This window comes from Megalopta genalis, chromosome 3, assembly GCF_051020955.1.
Source record: "Megalopta genalis isolate 19385.01 chromosome 3, iyMegGena1_principal, whole genome shotgun sequence".
Lineage (NCBI taxonomy): Eukaryota > Metazoa > Arthropoda > Insecta > Hymenoptera > Halictidae > Megalopta > Megalopta genalis.
Window position 1 is genome coordinate 30,361,593 of NC_135015.1, and position 15,902 is coordinate 30,377,494.

Below are 15,902 nucleotides of genomic sequence, written 5' to 3' on the forward strand. Positions count from 1 at the left end.
GGAGAAGCCGGGGAATACGACGACGTTCGCCCGACGGAACGGAGGAAACTTCTTTTTCGATCTTACGACGGAACAACACGGCCCCACCGCTATTTTCTGTTTGCAGCAGTTTTTAATACCTTCGGGCACTTTCCACCGCTTCGAAACGGAAGGCAACGGGCAATGTTTACGGGCAATATCTTGTAACGGAAAATATTTATTATCGAACTTTATAAAGAAGCGGCAGCGCCTCGCTGTTTTCCACGGTACAAAGAACTTCGAAATGAAAAGCAACGCGATTTTCATTCGGACGAAAGAATTTCGATTGCCCGTCGCATCGATGCGAGAACTTCGATTCGAACGAGGGATGCAACTTTAATACACGAGCGGACGGAAGTTTACAAAGGTACGAATCAAGTTTAAGCTCGGGTATTCGTGCACTTTCGCGCGAACGTTCTGTTCGAGATCAAGAAACGCTGTTTCGCGGTATCTTTGGAAGATCGCAACGCGACCGTAAACGCGATGAACGAGCGGTTGCCGGTATCGCCGGGAGGAGAATTTAAACCGCGATTCGTTGAACGACCGAGCGAAGCGCGCGACGAGCCCGCGCCAATTTCGGAGCAATCGGGGGCAACACGTTGTCTCGTAAAAGGCAAGGAAATTCGTCGTGACCGAGGTCGGGCCGGTTCGGTTCGATCGAACGACTCCGGCTCTGTTCGGCGTAAAAAGTTTAATTTCCCCGGTCGATCGCCTCGCCTCGCCAACGCAATCGACGCGAAGCGACCGCGAACCCGGTCGCCGACGAGCATTATTTTCGAAAGGGATGGAAACCGCGTCCCGCGAGGCTTTCCGCGCGACGAACGCGCTGCCGTCGGGGAAGTTGCCAACCGACCTCGACTTTTTCGTTTTCCCCGATCGACCATCGTTACCCCGTAGCATGGCACAGGGCGCGGAGCACAGAGGATTCCGCGAAGCTTATCGTCGGTGCTAGGACGCCCGGTGGCCTGTGGCCGGTGGCCGACGCTCGGATACCGGTCCGCTTCTAGCTCGCGCGGCAGCGTGTCCCTAGGATTAGGTCGGGCTTTAATGCCCGACGACAAGGGATTTCAAAGGTAATTGAATCGAGAATCGAGACACAGATTCGCCGCAGCTTCGAAGCCGCGGTACCGACCGACGCGAGGCCCGGCCCGGCTCAACCCGTCTCATGTATTTTTAAAGAGCCGGGCGTACCGTCGCGTTTCGTACGGCGCCGCCTCTCCCGGTTATGCCATCGTCCGCGGACGACTATTCGGCTCCGTTCACCGATCTCCGCGTTAACACGTTCCCTGCCAGACCGTTTTTTGAAGACTTTCCGTTCAAGCCGCGTGGGGCGTATGCGCCCCACGCTTTACATTTGTATTATTTTGTTTCTGGCGTATGCTTTACAATAATTAAAATAGTGCAAAAATCATAATTATCAAGGAAAGGTTGTATAGTTTAACACGCATAACACAGCAAACCAATAAATTTATTTTTCTAGGAATTACTTTAACAAATACCTGGCTGATCATTATTATGCCAAGCGAGTTGCATCCTCGCATATAATTTTTTTTATCATGCCTATATTAGTTTAAAATATAACATTTTAGTTAAATTCAAGTTTGTATGCGATTACAAAGGGATGTTACGATGGACTTTGTTAAAACATGGCAAACATAAGTGTGGTTTATCCACACAACTATCGCAGAATGTTACAATTTTTACAGTACTATAGAACTATAAATCAATCCCAGCTTCAGTGAAACAGTAAATATTGTGTCAACGACACGCGAATAAATGACTGATCGGAATAAGAGAAATGCAGTTAAAACAAGTTACAGTAAAGAAAAATTGCCCATCACGCCGCGTGGGGCGTATACGCCCCACGATTAAATGAGGGCATCAGCAGTAGTATTAAGATGTCCATAATTGACTGCATAATGAATTTTTAAAAAATTCTTCATTTTACAATGATAATACCAAATGGCTTGATCGGAAAGTTCAGCGTGGGGCGTATACGCCCCACGCGGCAGGGAACGTGTTAAGCCAAATTTTCCGTGTCCGTTGACGCAACTTTCGCCGTTCGCAACGGGCCGTTCCGCGAATTACCGAACGGACCGCCTAGAATTCCGCTTCTTAAAAATGCAGGATCGGCGGAGGGAGGAGGAGAGAGAAGCGGCATCGAATTCGAGCGGATGCTACGCGTGCGGATACGTATTCCATTGTACGTCGTGTACGCGATACCGGGCGTTATCCGGTTAATTCTTCGCAGCCGGCCGCGGCTGTGGCTCTCCGGCTCGGCGAACAGAACCGGAAGCGATGTCTCTTTTTTCGCGTCGGATGGCCCGTGCTCGTCGAGCGCGTCGCGTCGATTCGACGAAGCCGCGGCGTTTTGATCCGCCATCTGGAAGGATCCGATCGCTATGAAACGAACGCCCGTAGCTGCGCGACGCGAACCTTTAATCGGATGGCTGAAGATCGCCCCCCTGTGCGACCGAGCCCGCCAAAAGGTAGCCGCTCGTGAACATAATCGGCGATATTTCGGACCTCGTCGCGCGCGTCCTCCTTTTTTCCTCCTCGCCGACCCCGCCCGTGTCCGCGTTCGCCTCCTCGTCGGTTCCATCGAATAACGAGAAAATACGAGAAAATGTCGGTCGTCAACTTCGTCGAGGAGACACCGATCGCACCGTTGCGCCTTTTCTATCGCGGCTTTCTATCTCGCAGAAGCGAGACCGCGTTCCCTTGGAACAGTTTTCGTCTCGTTTCGAATCCGATTCGAACCGTCTCGCGGGCTCTCGCCGTCGATTAGATCGATTTCGATCGAGCCCCCTCGAACGCCGCAACAACGTGTACGCGCGAGTCGAACTCGGCGCGCAGGATTTTATTAATTAATTTCATCGCATTATCGCGCGTAATCGAGCACCGGCGAGCCTGCGTGTGGAAAGCTCGTCGTGCGCGAACACGCGCGTCGCTCGCGAGTTTAGGTAAATAATTGATACACGGCGAACTCCGAAACATCGAATAAATGGGATTTTCACGAGTGACTTTTAGTTGCGGGGCCCGAGTCGAGTCGCTTAAACGGATACGCGTCGCGCGTACGCGAACGATCGCGATGCTTTATTCATTCCGTTGGACCTTTTTCAATGGGAATTCGTAGATGCCGACCGCGCGAATCGAACGACAATTTTCTGGCGATCGTTTTTCGGATCGTTCGTCGACGATTCGATAAATATCACGCGAGGGACGAACGGGGATATTTGGATAGATATTTTCTCCGAGGTGCTCCGTCCTGTGTCGGGCCGATCGGCAGAGGCGGTGTCTCTTCCAAATAGATCCATTGGGGCGCAAGGTTTCACACGGCCCGAAGATAGGTCATGCTGTAAAAACGTATCAGCGCCGGTTCGCCACCGCCACATCGACGCGCGGCTACATAATTCGCAAGCCTGGAAAGGAGAGACTTCCAATCGTCTACACTTCAAAGGGAGGCAAAACAGAGTGTACACGGCGTACCCGTTCGAGGCCACCTTCGCACGCACGAATAGTCATGTGCCAGCAGAGCGCAAAGGGTTATTTTTAGTGCAATTTGTCGCTCGAACGATACCATAAAGCGAACGCGGTGCCGTGTGTGTACCGACCTATAGAAATTTTCACGTGTTCGTACCCACGACTAAACAGTCGCCGTCGTTAAATGTGTCGAGCGGTCGACGGTCGCCGGTCGTCGGTCGTCGATCGCCGGTCGCCTCGTAGCAGAAAAAGGTCCGCTTTATAATCCACCGTTTGGCCTTTCATGGAATTCGTGCGGCCAGCGTCGAGCGTCCGTCCAACGTCCAACGACTCGCCGCTTTGTTAGAATTACAAAGAATCGACGACGTCGTCGAGATTTTGCGCGAACGAATCTAGCAGATCGGATTCGCGGAAATGTATCGCGACGTATGGGATAATCGGAAGATCTTTCGTCGTTCGAGATCGAGGAGGAAAAATGATTTAAGTTGCGATATCTCTGGAATCGGACTTTTTCCAACGCTGAACGCGTCGAAGGATCGTTGCGGCGGAGGATAACGCGACGAAGAAATTGTTACCGAAACGTTGTCTTCCATCGTCGATGTAACCAAAGACGAAAGAATAGCTGTGCTCGATGTACGATATCGCATTCCCTTCCGATGAACCGGTCAACGGTGAGGGAGCGGTTTTTCCAAGCACGACGTCCGCAGTTTCCGGATGCGGACCTCTCTCTTCGCAGTGGTTTCAGCTGTTTTAACATCGACCGGCATAAGCAAGCTCTGCTTCGCCCGGTCAGAGCCGGCCTCGGCCCCGTTGCTCAAAATCGTAGACATTAGATGTACGATATCGCATCGATACGGGAGATTCGTAACGTTCCGTTGTATTCGTGCACCGTTCGACCAACGCGTGTCTGGTCAGTACAGCATTTTCTACTTACAGAATCTTTCGCGAGCAACGATACCGGATCGTCGTTCGTCCTGGAAGGATCAAGATGTCGCAACGAAGGCTGGTTAGCGGATAATAAGTAGAAACGGCGAATAATGGGCAGACGCGATCGATCGTACTCGGAAGCGAGCCGACCGCTTTCTTTCCATATTAACACTTTAACGACCGCACGTCTACGCAGTCAAACGTCGCCAGGGGCCGGCAGTATTTTTGAAGAATTAATTTTAAAGAACTTTATTAAATTCACGAAAAAGTTAACATAAAACAAAAAAACAAATAGGCAATAATTAAAAATAGGCAATAATTACCTATAATCAAAGACGTGACAATGAAATATGAAGCCGATAGCAATATCAACACTTGTTTACATTCATAAATTATCACGCAAAGAGTGTGGTACTGGCCAACAACCTTCGGTGGCAGCATCGCACACATGTTGTGTGAGCGGTCGGTAACGGTTGTACATGCCTTATCTCGGGGTCTTCGGATGCGAATTTTCGATTCGAGCTCTATATCTCTCGATATTTACGAAAAACTGTTAGCGGCGGCCATCTTGTGTCGTCTTTTTCGTGAATTGTCACCACTCTGGCCGAATATTGCAAATATCTCCGCAATAACTGCAAAACGGATATTTCTACATCCGAAGAACCCCAGTTTAGTCTTTTGGGAATCTAAATTTTCCACTTACGAACTGCACATTTCGATATTAAAGCGTCAGATTTACTTGATAGAAACCTCTAAAACTAATATACGTATATGGCTTTTCTTCTATGTGTGGGTCGTCATAGTGTGCGAAATCCCGGCCCCTTAAAGTGTCAACCTTAGATTTTCAAGCAACCGAAATTTCGAACGATAGTAAATAGAAATTGAAAACGGATTTCCAATCTATCGAAACGGTTAAAAAGACGACGCTGTAGTTGATCGCCGCGCGTCGCAATCGGTTCAGACAATTTTTCTCTCGCACAGAGTTCCGCGGTCGAGCATCGATTAATTATTAGGGTGTCCCATAAGTCTTTCCGCGCCGCGCGCTACGAATGACTTTAACTGGCTGTGTTTATATAAACACGTAGGCTTATCTCTTGGCTGTTTAGGGTATCGGTTGCGGTCGTCCCAGAGCTCTTTTAGAGTATGTTTCGTTGGTGACAAAGTTCCTTATCAAATTTTTTCTGCGCCGTTCGATATGGATAGCCAAAAGAAGCATTTGCGGCATGTTATGCTTTATTGCTTTTAAAAAAGCGATAGGGCAAAGGACACTGCAAACGAGATTTGTACCGTTTACGGTGATGGTTCTACGACTATTAGGACAGTCCGCGATTGATTTGAGAGATTCAGAGCTGGCAATTTTGATTTGAAAGACGAAGATCGCAGCGGCCGTCCAACAACGACGGACGCGGACCTTGTCAAAGATATGCTCGCTGAAAATTCGCGATATAGTGTGTGCGAGATAGCGGATGCCACTGACATACCCAGGACAACGGTACATAAGCATTTAATCAAAATGAGATATGTGAATCGATTCGAAGTTCCACACCGTCGATAGGCGTTGACACCAGCCTTATGAACCGCGTCTCTACGTGCGATTTGCTTCTCCAACGACATAGAAGAAATCCTTTCCTAAAGAGGCTTGTCACTGGAGACGAGACTTGGATTTTATACCGAAATGTGCATCGAAAACGAACTTGGTCGAAAGGAAATAGTCTCTCAATTGTTGCGAAGCCAGGACTTCGTCCGAAGAAAGTTCTTTCGTGCGTTTGGTGGAACTGGAAAGGCGTAGTCTACTACGAGCTCCTTCCTCAAGGTGAAACGATCGATTCGGCTAAATATTGTAATCAATTCGATGAATTGAAAGCCACCGTAGCAGAAAAACGGCCAGAATTGGCGAACCGACGCGGCGTCGTTTTTCATCGCGAGAACGCAAAACCGCGTGTTGCGTTGTTCGTAAGACAAAAATGATTGCAGTTCGATTGGAACGTTCTACCTCGTCCTCCGTACTCTCCAGACATTGCTCCGTCCCGATTATTACTTGTTCTTCTCGTTAAAAAATTCCCTCCGTGAAAAACGGTTTAAATTCGTAAGCGAAATAAAAACGCACCTTGAACAATATTTTGCAAATAGGCCTCAACAATCTTGGAAAGACGGCATAACGAGGCTTCCTGAAAGATGGAAGAAGGTAATAGAGCAGAACGGTTCATATGTAACTCGATAAATCAACTTTATACAATAAATATCGTGTAATCATTTCGCATCAGAAAAAAGAAAAGAACTTATGGGACACCCTAATACATTTTCAGCGCATCGGTCTCGCCTCGCCTCGCCTGGCCGGTTCGGTTTCGTATAATTTTCCAGCGCCGTAATCCCGCACGGAGTCGCGAGTCGCGAGTCCCGATAGATTAAAGAAACCGATCCGTTGCCGCGCTTAAAGCCCCTTAATAGCACGGTGATAACGTATGCCGTGGAAGAGGATTTCTCGGATGGGAGACGTAACGTCTAACCGCGCCTTTGCAACAGATATAATTGGACTGCCTTAATTAGCTCGTCTCTGGATACAGCCGTGAGACGGGCTGGATAACGCATTCGATCCGCATTCAGACACCCAGACCGGAAGATTAACAGCTCCAAAGGGAGCAAGAAGGATGTAGATCGCCTCGGCTGAGATATTAAGACGTTCAGCCGATCTGGCAGCCGCGCGATGGTTGCCGCCTATAGCTCGGCAGGCTATAGACGCGAACACCTGCTTTTTCATTGGGAAATTAACGTCCCGAAGAGGAAATCGTCCTGGATTCTTCGTTTTGTCGGAACTCGCGTCCATCGAGCTACACTTTTCCTAGAAATTGCTAACCAACGCTTTTCCTAAAAATTGTAGCGCAAAGAGAAGTCTTTGCGCTACAATTTTTATTTTTACACGACCAACGCGCGTCGTTTTACAGCGACGAAGAGGCCGAATCCGTTTAGACCTCTCGCCATTTTTATTCCAATACGATGCTCGGATTAGGACATTTGGGAAGAGCCTTTACAATTCCGACGGCTCGGAGGCAAAAACTTATAACCGGTCGCTTCGACCGACCGAATCGAAACGGTCGCGCGGCGAAAGACGCGCGAAAAATACCGCGGTTGGTCGGATTTGGTCCAGAGTCGCGTCGCGTCCGATCGATCGAAGAGACGCGGCCGCGTTTCGAACGGAACGTTCTTTCAGCGTCGCTGTTCCACGATTCGCGGACCCAAGACAATAATCCCGCGCTCGCTTCGAGCAAACTTTCGTCGCGTACGCGCGAGGTTTCCATATTGTCTTCGGTGGACGTCGCGCGCGCAAAATGGCCAAACACGGTATCGCGAGCCGATACCGTGGAACTGAACCGCGCGCGGCACGGCCTCGTAATACAAACGCAACGGTCGTCGAATATACAGGGTTCCCCGCAAAGAATCATCCGATTTCAAAAATTTATATTTTAAAAAATTACACACAGAAAATTATAATTCAAACACGAATATAACGGGAAAATGTGCGAGTTTTACTTTTTACCCCATTGGCACTTGGAGGTTCGGAATTTTCTTAACACGGAACTACCAAACCGTTGGATTGGTCGCAGTTCATCCGATAATATGGTTCTACACAGTTGGCCTCCGAGATCACCCGACCTAACCCCATGCGACTTCTTCCTTTGGGGATTTGTGAAGGATCTTGTCTTTGTACCATCTTTACCTACAAGTGTAAATGAACTGAAAAAACGCATTTGCGATGCTGTACAAACAATTACCAGAGATACGTTACACCGTGTTTGGCAAGAACTTTCATATCGCAATGATATCGTACGTGTAACGAAAGGAAGTCATATTGAACACTTGTAAACAAAAACTCGCACATTTCCCGTTATATTCGCGTTTGAATTATAATTTTCTGTGTGTAATTTTTTAAAATATGAATTTTTGAAATCGGATGATTCTTTCGGGGGAACCCTGTACTTTCCAGCGTTCTAGCTTCTGTTTGGCCGCGCGCGCAAGGCGCGGCAGCGTTATTCGGAGTTACGTTTTCCCGCGGTCGGACGCTATTCCCGGCGTGCGGCAGATTCCCTTATTTGCACGGAGACGACACACAAAGCGACCGACCAACAATAAGAGTAGCAATCTCGGCGCGTTACGTGTCGCCACGGGACCACGTTTCCCGTGTCCCGTGTCCCGCGTCCGGTCCAACAACGCTTTCACGGAACGAGCGCGCGAGCTGCGGCCGTCGACGCGGATTCGCAAGTTCGCAGCCGGAGACACGCGAACCCACGCGCACGAGACGGGCTTCGATTTCGATGCGGTCGACACGTCGATGGAGCACCGGATGCGATAACGGCCCGTGCCGACCGGAACGAAGCCGAACGGCGGTCAGGGATTAACGCGTCGACCCGCCGCTGGTCACCGGTGACCGCCGCCAACAAATTATTCGGAATTTCGAGGCGATTGCGACAAGGCGAACGCCGTCGCCGGGAAATTCGTTGGTCGCGCGCGATCGACGGTAAAAGGCGACAAAAGGCGCGGGGCGATCGATTACAGATTTATTACCTTCCGCTCGATGCTTGTGCGACACGCGAGGGATTCGCGGAGCGTCGCGGTGCTAGCGACGTCTCCACTGACAGATGCTAACTAATTAACAATGTCCCTTTTGGGATTGTTCGTGGACAGCGGAAGGATCCCGAGCGCGGATTTCGTTGCTTTGGGTCGACGCGATATAGATCCTTGTACCGATTCGATATTTGGACGCGAATTCGTAGCTGTTGAAATTTTAGCCTCGAACAAAAATTAATCTATAGTTTACTTAGTAAGATATCTTCGGTTAAGATATCGGTTTACATTTCGCCGGCTCCGTCAGCGGGCAGCGACGGTGATGTAAACTGTATATTGGGTTGGCAACTAAGTAATTGCCGATTTGTTCAATGAAATAAAAAGTTTCTTTTTACTTGGAGTGAAGTTTAATCTGTAATGTATTTTCCATTTTGTTCGATGACCTTTTGCCATCTCTCTGACAACTTGAAAATTCCACGCTCGTAGAAAGACTGATCCTTTTCGGCCAAAAACCGAGTTAAGTGAGATTTTACAGCGTCATCATCATTCAAAGTTTTACCACGAAGGGAGTTGTCCAGGGATCGAAATAAGTGGTAATTCGATGGTGCGAGATCAGGGCTATATGGTGGGTGTAACATCAATTCCCAACCAATATCCGCCAATTTTTGTCGAGTGGACAAAGACGTGTGCGGCCTAGCATTGTCCTGCTGGAAAATGACACCTTTACGATTGACCAATTCTGGTCGCTTTTCCCTGACCGCTGCATTCAATTTGTCCAGTTGCTAACATTCACGGATAATAAAAAATAACATAATAATAATAATAATAATTTTATAATATAACATTCACGGATATCATAAAAATGGGAGTGAGAGACATCTATAACTGAAATCGGCAATTACTTAGTTGCCAACCCAATATATTAGATGCCGCGATACATCATCGCCGGTACCTTTTGATATACATCGTGGCCTGACTGTTTGAGGGTCCCAACGTCACGTATACAATGTAAAACGCGACAAATAAAACGTCTCTGATTGGTGGACACGACGAACCCAAAAAGGGTATAAAAGAAGCGTTTCTTCTTACCGGACTCTCAGTAGAGTTTGGTCGCTCGATCGGTTTCGCTCGTATACCTTCTCTCGATAAAGGATTAAAATAAAGTCTTCTAAAGCAAAGAATTAGAATCATTTCCATTCCATAATCCCAAAAGTAGCAAAGTTATCGGATCGCAGATTTTCCGCGTTTACGAGAAGAACGAGCGGTAAAGCAGCGAACAAGTTTTTCTGCTCGCTACGCGCGCCAACGTCGCGCACAATTTTCAAAGATTCTTCGCGTTACGGTTTTCGTCGTACAATTTAATCGGGAAATGCTACAACCTCGGCGTTGTCGTTTATAATCGAGCACCGTTTCGTTCCCACGATAAGTTCATAATTCCTGGGTGTTGAAATTTTAGCCTCGAACAAAAATTAATCTATAGTTTACTTAGTACTAAGATATTAAGATATCGGTTTACATTTTCGTCGGTTCCGGCAGCGGGCAACGACGGTGATGTAAACTGTATTTAGCACTGAAGGGAAGGTAAGCGAATCGGAGAACGTGTTTGAGGTTACTATTAACCCTAGAAAGATAACCATATGACAACGTACGTAAAAGATAACCATACGCTTCAGAGGCGCATGCTTTTCTAAGGCGTCAATTTTATACTAACAATGGATATTTATTTAAGTTAATCTAGTCATTTTAAAGGTTTGGCATTATTGTACAAATAAAATGCATTTATATTATATTTTTTTATATTTTAAGTAATTTTAAACTTAAATCACTAGACCTCTATGAAAAATTAACAAAAATCAACAGTCTTCGCAGGCGCCTCTGCGACGTAGGTTATCTTTCTCGGGTTAATGCAGTTTATTGAATTGCTATCGATGAGCGCGGGCGCGACTAGCGCGGTGTCGTAGGACTAGCAACTTAGGACAGACTGAGCTTTTGGAGTTGCGCGTTTGTCTCTTTTATACTGGGAGAGAAGAAAGGAATAGATGGGTCTTCGTAGGAAAGGAGAAAGTTGGGAAAGTCCCGTGCGGGTCGAGGTGTCCAGATGTGAGGAGAATTGTTTTATTAGGGGTGCGTGATTTTTAGGGAATTTTCAGGATTAGGAACGGTACTTGTTTTATTGCTAGCGGCCGCGCTCGGGTAGAGGGATGCGACGCCACATGTATATAATAGATACCGCGATACATCATCACCGGTACCATTAGATACACATCGTGCCCTGACTGTTTGGGGATCCCAGCGTCACGTATACAATGTGAAACGCGACAAATAAACGTCTCTGATTGGTGGATAAGACGAACCCAAAAAGGGTATAAAAGAAGCGTTTTTTCTTACCGGACTCTCAGTAGAGTTTGGTCGCTCGATCGTTTTCGCCCATATACCTTCTCTCAATAAAGGAATAAAATAAAGTCTTTTTAAGAAAGGAATTAGAATCATATTCATTTTCATTCCATAATCCCAACACTGGAAAACGTTTGTTCATCGAAGAAGGAACGCGGGTTATTTCGTTTCGATTATCCTACGTATAATTTATGTTTAAACGTTCGGAAATCCGGCCGGACTTTGTCGCCGAAACGAATTTCGAATTATTCGACGCGGTTAATTAACTTCGGCGATCGGGGCCCCCCTTTGAAATCGCGGCTCGATCAAAGCGGCGGCCGTTCAACGTTCCGCGAACGAAAAAATCTCGCTCGCGCAGGCAACCCCTCGGTTTTTCGGCGTGGAAACCCGTCCGAGGATTTAATTCGTCGAATCGGTGGACGAGTTGCTGCTCCGGCACCGGGACCGGGATCGGGACGCGCTCGCAAAGGAATACTTTCTCTCGCGCTTGCACCGTCCCTAATTAACGGCCACCCGAATTTCGACGCGGCACATGTTTCGAAAAGTTCCTAACAACGTTCCCCGCTGCTTCCTCGTTTAAAGAATATCGAGCCAACTTCGCCTTTCACGAATCTCATGCGAGCCGAGCAAAAGCGCGCGCGGATCTTACCGCGAAGCTCGAGCATCTCAATCAATGTCTCCGATATTAATTTTACGATCGCGAAATGTAATTCTCGATCCAATGTTTTACGCCGAGACGTTAGATTCTTGGAAAACCGCGTTCGCGACGATACGAAATGTCGCGGGTAATACGATACGATATTCTTGGATAAATGAAAAATCATTTCGTCGTAACGTCCCTATTTTCTGCCGTTTCGTTCGACGACTCGGACGCAACTCGTCGCGGATCGAAATTATCGAGGTTGAACAACGACGACGGATAACTCCGGCTAAAATTTTGGGGGCACAAAACCGGTTATCGGGACGTAATGGTTTCAGCGCGACAGTGGCTCCCGAAGTAAAAAATAGGCAGAGGAGTTTAATGGAAGATCGGAGCTTCTCGGCGAATTATTAATCAAGCAACAATGGACGCTCGTAATATCCGCAGTGGCGAACATGTCCGTCCCGTGTCAGGTTATTGTAAACGGTGCTTTACACCGGTCTCGAGTCAAAATCAATAAACTGATTATTGGCCGGGCTGAACGGAGATTATGTTGCTTCGAATCGACGCCCCGACACGGGCTTCGCGCCGATTGAATTTCGCGGGGACTTTCTAGACGGCCGGACGTCCGTCCCAGTTCCTTTTTCCACGTCCGACACCGTAAAATCACGCTGAATGCGATCCTTGGCGGACACCGCGCGAGAGGAATCGATCTTTTGTCGCCGGACCGGTCGCCCGGCGAAGTTTCCAGGCATTATGCGACCGCGTTGTTCGCTCTTACACGCCGGCAAACAATGCTCGGCCGTCGGCGCGTCGCGCAGCGCCGAGGGGAAGCGAACGAGAGAAAAAATATATAATATAACAACGGAGCATGTCTCGCGACGAGGCTCTTTTTAACGCCGTCTATTTATTTAACGGTTAAACGAGTGACTGGTATAAATAGGACATTATTTCCTTCCACGCCTCGCCTCGCCTCGCACAAACACCCGTGAATGGGGATCGCCGAGACCGAGAGAACAACTGTATATACGCGTTGTTTCAGGTGGAATTAAGTTGAAACGAAGTCGCTGGTTGCTTCTATGTACACTTTAACCCTAGAAAGATAACCATATGACAACGTACGTAAAAGATAACCATACGCTTCAGAGGCGCATGCTTTTCTAAGGCGTCAATTTTATACTAACAATGGATATTTATTTAAGTTAATCTAGTCATTTTAAAGGTTTGGCATTATTGTCAAAATAAAATGCATTTATATTATATTCTTTTATATTTTAAGTAATTTTAAACTTAAATCACTAGATCTCTATGAAAAATTAACAAAAATCAACAGTCTTCGCAGGCGCCTCTGCGACGTAGGTTGTCTTTCTCGGGTTAATAATATTACAATCTGTACAGCTGTTGAGGTGCGTCGTGTGAGCACCTGATATCGTTATTCCGCGATATTAACACTTCATCGACCGCTAGCCTATTTATCGGCTTTTCGATTGCCAATGTTTATCGATCGCTAGAGCCTATCAATCGGCTTTTCGATTGCCAATGCTTATCGACCGATAGTCTATTAATCGACTTTTAGCTATCGTCGGTTTTCGCTTCTTTACTGTTTTGTTAGTAGCTGACCTCCTGTATGCTGACCTCCCCATATCCTTATGAATTATAATTATAATAATTATATTATTATTTATTATTATTTTTAAAGGAATAAGCACAACACAATGAATAGCGAAAATTTAGCCGGTACTGGGAGCAAATGCGCGCGCGACTAAGCCAGTCCTTACCGAGTGGCAGCCTCAACCACGACCGGACGATAAAGTGTTAACTATCTATCGGGTTGTAAGGCCGACTACGCTGCGCGACGGAATAGGACGATATCGTTGTCCGTTTACTTAAAAATGAACAACTGTTTTACTTAATAGTTCGTGAATTGATAGACTGAATGAGACGTAGACTAGAGTGACGAGCGATGTTGAACGATATGAACGAGGTTACGCAGGAGTAAAAAATGACTGACCGAGGTGGTCAAGAGTTCTCGTTTTTATATGTTTCTCGCCGAGAGAAAACTTGAAGATCATTGGTTGATCGCGAGGTGGAAAGGGACCTTAGGAGTCCCGGTCGTACCCAGTGTCACAGGTAGCAAGAAATCCCGGAAAAGGCGACCGAAGGGATGCGTGCTGGCGACCCTGTCATAAATTAAGGAAATTTTTTTTTTTTTTATTAGAAATCAGCAATCAGAATACAAATTCTATGGGCCGATGTGATCGCTGGGGACTTGGTGTGTAGTCCGTTAATAGCATGATGAGGGCTTTCCCAATGAAAAGTCCTCCTGAACCTCATTTAAGGTCGATTGGCCATCTTCTTTTTAGTCTTCTGCTGTATTGTTGTTGTATGAGTGGCATAATTAGTGGATTTGTGTGTTCGCTTAATTTAGTGAAGTGCTTCCTACTTCTTTCATGGATGGTGTCAATGACGAAGGGAATACCGAGATCATTATGAATTGTTTCATTGCTAACGTACCAAGGGGCGTTAATAATTGTGCGAAGTGCCTTGGATTGTGTTCTTTGGATGATGGCTATGTTGGTTTTGCTGGCACTTCCCCAGAGTTCTAGTCCGTAGGTTCATATCGGTATGATAATAGCTTTGTAGAGTAAAATTTTGTTTTCTAGTGAAAGTTTTGATTTGTATCCAAGAAGCCAGTGCATGTTTTTGAGTTTGAGGTTTACTTGTTTTCTTATATTTGTAATGTGCTTTTTCCAGGTTAATTTGTTGTCTAGATGAAGGCCCAAGTATCGCACCGTTGTAGCTTCGGGAATAGGAATTTTGTTGAATAATATGGGGGGGCAAAGACCCTTTTAGAGAGTGAAGGTTATACGACTGGATTTGGCTTCATTGATTTTAATTTTCCATTTGGAGGTCCAGTCTTGTATAATGTTTAGATGATTTTGTAGATAGGCCGATGCGATGACGGGATCTTCATGGCTGGCAAATATCGCAGTGTCATCTGCGAACGTTCCTAACGAGGTATTGGCGGTTGTTGGTAGATCAGATGTGTAGATTAGGTACAATAGAGGGCCCAAAACACTGCCTTGCGGTACTCCAGCACTTATTGTATAAGTATCCGATTTTTCACCGTCCACTTTTGTATTGAATTCACGGTCTTGGAGGTATGAAGTAAGTAGGTGGTAAAATGTAGGAAGAAGGGACTTAATTTTGTACAGTAGCCCAGCGTGCCAAACCTTATCGAATGCTTGCTTGACATCCAGGAAAACTGCGGTGCAATACTTTTTTTCTTCAAGAGTTTTGTTTATTGTATGTACAATTCTGTGGCATTGTTGTACCGTGGAATGGTGATGGCGAAAACCGAATTGATGGTCAGAGATGGTATTTAGGTTGCGTGATATTCTGTGTAGTATAAGTCTCAAATTAAGGAAATGTTGCCGATGAAGTGTGCGTTATCCGAAATTGCAGAAATTACTTTATTGCCGGAAAGGAGACGGCTCGAAGGAATTAGAAATTTAGAAACTGCAGGCGAAGGCTCTACGAAATTGGAGGCCCAACGAACGTGACTTTTGTCAATTGCACGTCGTTCGTCGAAGGACCGTCAATTTGCCACGCTGCACCGAAGGTTCCCCGTAAATAAACTGTTTTTTAGGGATTGAAGAAAGGTAGTCCGTCCCGGAGAAAGTCGGGCGGACACAGCTGGAAAATTCCGTTGCAAGACGGAACAGCAGCTATGGTGTTAGCGATGCGTTATTTGTGGTTTCGATGCGCGTTCTATCTGCGTTCTCAGAGTTCTATACGTTCTAGGAGTTCTACGAGTTCTACCTACGTTCTAGGTGCCTTCCCTCTCGTCACCTCGGTTTTCTGCTGATTGGTGGATGGT